The sequence below is a fragment of the Pithys albifrons genome, chromosome 5 (assembly GCF_047495875.1).
Source record: "Pithys albifrons albifrons isolate INPA30051 chromosome 5, PitAlb_v1, whole genome shotgun sequence".
NCBI classification, from domain to species: Eukaryota; Metazoa; Chordata; class Aves; order Passeriformes; family Thamnophilidae; genus Pithys; species Pithys albifrons.
The window spans coordinates 74,377,936-74,385,455 of record NC_092462.1 but is presented as its reverse complement, the minus strand read 5'-3'; the positions used below and the strand labels follow the sequence as shown (position 1 = coordinate 74,385,455).

The window sequence follows — 7,520 nt, the reverse complement described above, 5'->3', positions numbered from 1 at the left end:
GACACTTTCCCTGACCCGCATGTGCCACGGACCGTCGAGCTTTGCATCCAGGGAAAAGGTGGCAGACGTGGGCCCTCTGGAGCCAATGATGGGGCCCCATTAACCCTAGAAAAGGAACAATGGCTTTCTGTCCTGGCTCCTTTTCCCTGGCAGGAATCTTCATCCATCTGGAAATCTGGGCTGAAATACGCCACTTTCTTGGACTCGCACATGGTACGCACCATCGAGTTTTGCGCCCAGGGAAAAGGTAGCAGCCTTGGGCTCTCAGGTGCCAATGATGGGGCCCCATTAACCCTAGGAAAGGAATAATGGCTTTCTGACCTTGCACATTTTCCCTGGCAGGAATCATTGCCAGTCTGGAATTCTGGGCTGAAAAACAGCACTTTCCCTGACCTGCAGGTTGCACGCACCGTCGAGCTTTGCGGCGAGGGAAAAGGTGGCAGCCTTGGGCTCTCAGGGGCCAGTGATGGGGCCCCATTAACCATAGAAAAGCAACAATGGCTTTCTGTCTCGGCACCTTTGGAGACATGGCTAGCTGAAAAGGGCCATGTAGGTATGGAACAGTTAGATATTTCTGGTACACGGAGCACAGAAATGTAGAACTTAGCCCATCCATTGTGCAGATGAAGCAGAACCAACTACCAGAAATCACCAATGGTTAAGAACAGGATCTTAAAATAATGAAGCAGGATCTGTGAGCAGACAAGTCGCCTCCAAGTTAAGTAATGTTTAACCATAGGGGTCTTAAGGTTGCATACCTTTGTTATCCAATCAGGGGCTTAGAATTATATTATGTATAGCTTAATTATCATATGCATGAAGTAATTATCATTATGACATAAAAGAGCTTGTTGCTTGATAATAAATCGAAGCTTGCTGATTCTCATATTGAGTGTCTCATGCTTCCCGCGTTGCGACAAATGGTTCCCGAACAGGGACCCCTTTGAGGCACGACTGGGGTCTCCTGACACGGTCCGACGTAGTACCTGGCCGGTCTCGACTTGCAGCACGAGAGGCGAAAAAGCAGGACTTCGCGCTCTGATCGACCTCACAGGGGGGTTCAGCCGGCAGACGCCGCCGACACCTGCAAGGGCTGCAACGGCTATTACAGTTCAGGTAATGGAGAGGCAAGCGGTGTCTGATCTCCTTCGATGCTTTTTAGAAAAGCGGGGAGTTACTAGTTTAGATATGAAAAAGGAACTTTCAGGCTTACTTGCTTACGGGTTTACTTTGGGTTTCTTTAAAGATCCCAATACTGTTTTTGATGAGAGTGAGTGGAGAAGTTATGGTGATAAACTTTGGGAACAGTCTTTAGAAGATAACAAAAATGCTAAAAAGTTTGGCAAACCATGGCGAGCAGTATTTCATGCCCTGCAGCAACATCAGGTTGAACAAAAGGTTTCTAAAGATGTGGCTAAGCGTTTAGATTTTCCTGTGCAATCCCCCTCTAGCGTTTCCCTGCCCCCCTCTACAAATACTGTTTTTGTTCCTGCTGAGCTCATTACTCCCTGCGTGCCTCCCTCTGCTCCCCCGCTTCCTCCGTCCACACCACCCCCCCCCACCTTCTCCCCCTCCTGACTTCTCTGTTAAAAACCCATTCTGCCCACCTTCTGTTCGGTCTCTCCCTCCAGAAAGGGGTGACGATTTGTTCCCCCCAATGGATGAATTAACTGTCATGTCTAATACTAGTTGCAATCTTTGGAAGAAAATAGCTAGAGAATCTATGAGTGCTAGTAATTTAGAAGCTGCTGAAGGCATTACGCGGCTCACTAATCTTGCTTTTCCTGTGTTTTATACGCCTAATGCAAACGGAGGAGCTGCCTTAGCAACGGTTTCTAACTTAGATTGGAAACTTTTAACACAGTTGCGAGCTACTGTAACTGAAAGTGGCATTCAAGGGGAACCCACTAAACAAATCTTAAATTATATTTGGAGTGGTAACCTTTTGGTCCCTGTTGATATTAAACAAATTACAAATTTAATTCTTTCGCCTCACCAGCAGATATTGTTCCACCAATATTGGTCTCAATTGTGTGCTGAACCTGTTAATACAGTAAGACAACAGGGTAATCCCTTGCGAAATGTCACCCTTGATGAGCTTTTGGGGCAAAATCAGTTTTCCACGGGAGATACACAAGCCGCTTTGGGTCCTGATAAAATCAAAGAATCCATGCGCTTAGCCAAATTAGCACTTGAAAAAATTAAAGCACCAGGCTCTTTGCCCTCTTTTATGAATATCAAGCAGGGACAGGATGAGCCATTTGGCACATTTGTTGATCGCTTATCCACAGCTATTAAAGCTGCTGGAATATCAGAAGATGCACAACCAGGGTGGCTCCGACAATGTGTTTTACAGAATAGTAACAAAATTACAAGAAATGTCATTATTTCTCTGCCAGGGAATTGGGCCATTGAAGATTTATTAGAATGAATGTTACAAATACCTCAAGGTCCAAATGCCATGCTTGTCGAAGCTATCCAAAGATTAGGGAAGGGTTTAGAGGAACAGGCTAAAGTTGCCAGTAACCAAGTTTTAGCTACTAGTAGTCAGGTTTTAGCTGCTCTTGCTCCCTTGCAGGCGGCGTCACGGTCTGCCGCTGCACTAAACAATAAGAACCCCCCTCGCCGCTGTTTTCGTTGTGGCAAAAATGGTCACATACAACGTAACTGTCAAGCGGGACCAGTGTGGTGTTCAACATGCCAATCTGATACTCACACTGCCTCTGCCTGCCGAAAGGGTTCGGGAAATGAGAAGTCCAGCGCGAAGGGGCCCCGCGCAATGACACAAAATGCGACCCCAAGCCCACCCCTCAATTCATGCCGGCAACAATTTCCAATGCCTCAGCAAATACAAATGGGTCAACAAATGCTTGCCAGCCAGCTACCAGAGGGAGCCTCGGGGTGGACTTGGCAACAGCAATAGACTGTACATTACTTGACTCGCGACCTTATAAAATTCCAAGCCAAACAAAAGGACCGCTGTATATTAATAATCAACCTATGGGAGCCCTACTTATTGGAAGATCGTCTTCTACGATAGCAGAACTTAATATTTTAGTAGGACTAATAGATGCTGACTATACAGGGGTAATTCAAATCATGGTCAGTACTTTGTTTCCGCCTATTCATATTTCAGCTAACTCTTGTATTGCGCAGCTTGTTCCCTTGCCGCAGCTACTGCCACCAGATCCAGCTTTACCATCGCGAGGAGAAGCAAGCTTTGGCTCTACAGGAGCGGCAGCTATGCTGACAGTCGAGCTATCTAAAAGACCTCGGAAAAACATCATTGTGGTATGGGACTCAAAGGTTTTACAATTAACTGCCTTGCTTGACACAGGTGCCGACGTTAGTATCATTAGCACCGCTAAATGGCCTGTTAATTGGCCCTCAATAACTGCGGATGCGCCGGTTGCTGGAGTCGGTGGGTTAACAATAGCGAAACAGTCGCCTTTAGTTTCTGTTACAATGGATGGTATGACAGTTAATGCTTGTTTTTCTATTCTCCCCCTCCCCGATGGAGTTTTTGCTCTTATTGGCAGAGATATCCTAGCTCAGATGGGAATAGTACTGACGAACGAGCACCCTTTATCATGACGGCCATTGCATGGAGTTTCCCGATCCAGCTGCGATGGAAAACAGATCAGCACGTCTGGATTGAGCAGTGGCCGTTACGCAGGGAAAGTCTCATACAAGCACATCAGCTAGTTGAAGAACAGCTGAGACAAGGACATCTGCAACTTTCTGTGAGTCCTTGGAACACACCAATTTTTGTTATTAAAAAGAAACTTTCTGAGAAGTATCGATTGCTGCACGATTTGCGTGCTATCAATCTACAAATGCACTCCATGGGAGCCTTACAGCCAGGGCTACCCAATCCGGCAATGCTGCCCATTTATTGGCATTTATTGGTTATTGATTTAAAAGACTATTTTTTCAATATACCCCTCCATGATGAGGACAAACAGCGTTTTGCCTTTACTTTGCCAGCCATTAATAAAGAAAAGCCTACCCAAAGGTATGATTGGACAGTTCTCCCACAAGGGATGAAAAACTCCCCCACCATATGTCAGATATATGTTGATTCTGCCTTACAGCCCGTACGTCAGAAATGGCCTGATGTTGTCATTTACCATTATATGGATGATGTTCTTTGTGGGAGTAAAACCCCCTTTTCTGAGGCTTAAAAGCAAGAACTTGTGTCCCATCTCAAAAGGGCGGGGTTAAATATTGCTGCAGATAAAATTCAAGAATCAAGCCCATGGAAATATTTGGGCTGGGTTATTACTGATACCTTTATCGCCCCACAAAGGTAAACGATTGACATAAACATTAAAACCTTGCATGATACACAGCGTTTATTAGGTGACTTACAATGGCTGCGACCTGTTGTCGGTATCTCAAATGAAAAATTAGATCCTTTACGCTCTCTCCTAAAAGGAACAGATCCTGCCTCGCCTGTGCACTTGACACCCCAGCATCGTCAAATTCTTCACAAATTAACAAACTTTATTTCCTCCAGAACTGTGTCTCGTCGTTTAGAAAATGTCCCTATCTCCCTCACCTTTATGATGGGAGAAGAATTTCTTATGGGAGCCATCACACAACGAAAACCCGATACAGGAGAATTTGTGGTACTGGAATGGCTCACTACACCACTGCAGCCTAAGACAACGATTCAACAAAAGATTTCTGCCTTAGCAGACCTCATTAAAAAGGGAAGAATTAGACTGTTACAAATAACAGGACAGGAGCCCTATGAAATACATGTTCCAATTTCAAAGGTTGATTTAGAATGGTACCTATTTCACTCTATACAGCTACAAAAAGCCTTATTGACTGTAACATCACCAATAATTTTAAAACCTTTGCCTTCTATAGTTATGTCCTGGATGATTAATGAAAAATGGATTGAGCTCCCCAAAAAATCTGATAAACCTTTACATCATGCTTTAACAGTCTTTACCGATGCAGGTAGACGGACAAGAAAAGCAGCTGCCACCTGGAAGGAGAATGACAAATGGCGCTATCACCTCCTAGAAGCACAGCCTGGAGACACTCTGCAAACACTGGAGCTTTTAGCTGTTGTATGGACATTAGCGCATTGGGTTTCACAACCGCTTAATATTGTCACTGACTCTCTTTATGTTACAGGTGTAGCAAACCGCATAGAAGATTCCACTATTAAAGATGTCAAAAATCCACGATTAGGGCAGCTGTTGCGACAGTTGCGTGCTGCTATAGCGCAACGCCAGGCCAGATATGCAGTATTGCACATAAGGAGTCATCAGTGGGAAATAGGGCTTGGAGAGGGTAACGCCAGAGCTGATCAGTTAGTTTCTACTGCTATTCAAGCTCCTCTCTCTCCCTTTATCCAAGCCAGGGAAACACATGCAATTTTTCACCAAAATGCCAAAGGTCTTGCTCACATGTTTGGTATTCCCTTAGATGAAGCGAGAGCAATAGTAAAAGCTTGTCCCACCTGTTGTCAAATAAACTCTGGTATAGGGTTAGGAGTAGGAGTTAACCCTAAAGGTTTGCAAGCGAATGAACTTTGGCAGATGGATATCACTCATTTTGCACCTTTTGGGAAGCTTAAATATCTGCATGTTACAATTGATACTTACAGTCATGCTATTTGGGCTACTCCTCAGTCCGGGGAAAAGGCTAATGATGTCAAGCAACATCTGACACAGACATTTGCAGTACTGGGAGTACCAAAAACCATTAAGACCGATAATGGTCCACCTTATATTAGTAAAGAAATCACCTCCTTTTTTCAATTGCGGAATGTTAAACACATTACAGGAATACCGCACTCACCTACAGGACATGCAGTAATAGAAAGAGCCAATAAAACACTGAAAGATTATCTTAATAAATTCCAAGACATAAAAAATGTGTGTTTACGATTGGCCAAGGCATTATTTGTTTTGAATCACCTTTGTGTTTTTGCAGATCATTAGGACCCCCCCCCTTGTTAGACACTATCAGGGAGATCCCTCTGAACACCTTCCAGAGATGTGGGTCACCTACAGAAACCCTAAGACAGGCATTTGGGAAGGCCCGGCACAGGTTGTGTATATCGGTCGAGGCTATTTTTGTGTCTCCACTCCAACAGGTACACTTTGGGTGCCCGCTCGCTGGGTTAAGCCGGTGAATGTACGCCCTCAGGACCCTACAAGAGATACAAGCCCTCAGAGACCGGGAACAACTCGTGTTTCTTCGCCTGAAGATGAGGCTGTCACCCATCTTGCTGTCGGTGGAGAGGTATCTGTGGAGACCCTTAAAGGATTGTAGGAGTTTGAGAGATCTCTCTGAAGTGTTCTCTTATCTAGCATTTTTTGAAAAGAAAGGACCTTCTTATTGCCCCTGTTTAAGCTGTAACAATCCAAATTGTGCAGCTTGGTTATTGTTTTACTGTGGAGGCTGTAAGCAGAAAAATTGGGTTCATCAATCTACATTACAATTATTTTGGTGTCAAAATTGTGATTTTTATTGGCACTCCCATACCCCCCTTCAACCTTTAGCTCAAGATTTAAATATCTCTGCTGCAGATTTTCAGATCACAGACGCACAAATTGTGTATGAATCAATAGAACACGAAGAAATTGCATTTACCTGTTGGCAAGTAACACATAACGTAGAAAAGATTTTAGCCCAGACTAATAGTGCTGTGTTAGATGTCCTTTGTGGAAGACATGTTAACATTCCCTTTCTTTGGACTATTTGTCCCAAAAAGTTTAAGCGTATTTGTCGGCGTTTTCGTCGCACTTTGGATAGCCCGGACTGAGGAGAACCCTGCACTATACGACATTAATCCACGCTCCAATTTGTGGGTAACCTGGGCCAATCAATCGGGACAAAATGATTTTTGTGTCTCCCTTGCTCAGGTAGGAGACCCTTTTCGAACCTGTTTAATTGGCTATCCCTATGTTCATTGGCCTGACTTTAAAGGCTATGGTCTTGATGCTTCTTCCTGCCTTAAAAAATATCGTGTTTGGCAGATGTATCCAAATCAGGAAGGATCACGTATGGCTAGCAATACATTTCCTAATTTCTTTAATACCTTTTGTTTAGCGAGACTAGTTGAAGCTTTAAATATTTCACTGCCCTTACCGGCACAAGAGTTAGAAATTTGGGGTTCCTTTCCACCTGTGTATGGCACTCCTGAAAATCTCACCTCCTATCCTAATTGCTCCAACCTTCACCCAGATGCACAAATACTCTATCCTAATGGAACCGGATCTGTGTACTTTGGAGATCCCCTAGAGGTTTACTATGCCAAACCGGGAGCGAGATTTTTTGCTAACTATCAGAATCTTACAGGTAACAGTGCTCATTGGAATGTTTCCATATACATGGGTGCTGCTCTTCTTGGTGGAGGAGTTATAGGAGGAAAAAAGCTGCCTCCTGGATATTTCCTCACCTGTGGTGATCGAGCCTGGCCTGCTATACCCCGGAGACTGGTAGGAGGACCCTGTTACATTGGAAGGCTTGCGATGTTTGCTCCCAGCATGAGA

General features: G+C 44.4%; 1 long non-coding RNA gene across 1 annotated transcript; it reads left to right on the top strand.

Moving 5' to 3' along the window:
- The first annotated feature begins 1,029 nt into the window (after positions 1-1,029).
- LOC139671969 (uncharacterized) lies at positions 1,030-6,995 on the top strand. Its single transcript, XR_011697829.1, has 3 exons — positions 1,030-1,116; positions 6,119-6,267; positions 6,740-6,995. It is a non-coding gene; the product is annotated as an uncharacterized lncRNA (long non-coding RNA).
- Positions 6,996-7,520: the final 525 nt, after the last annotated feature.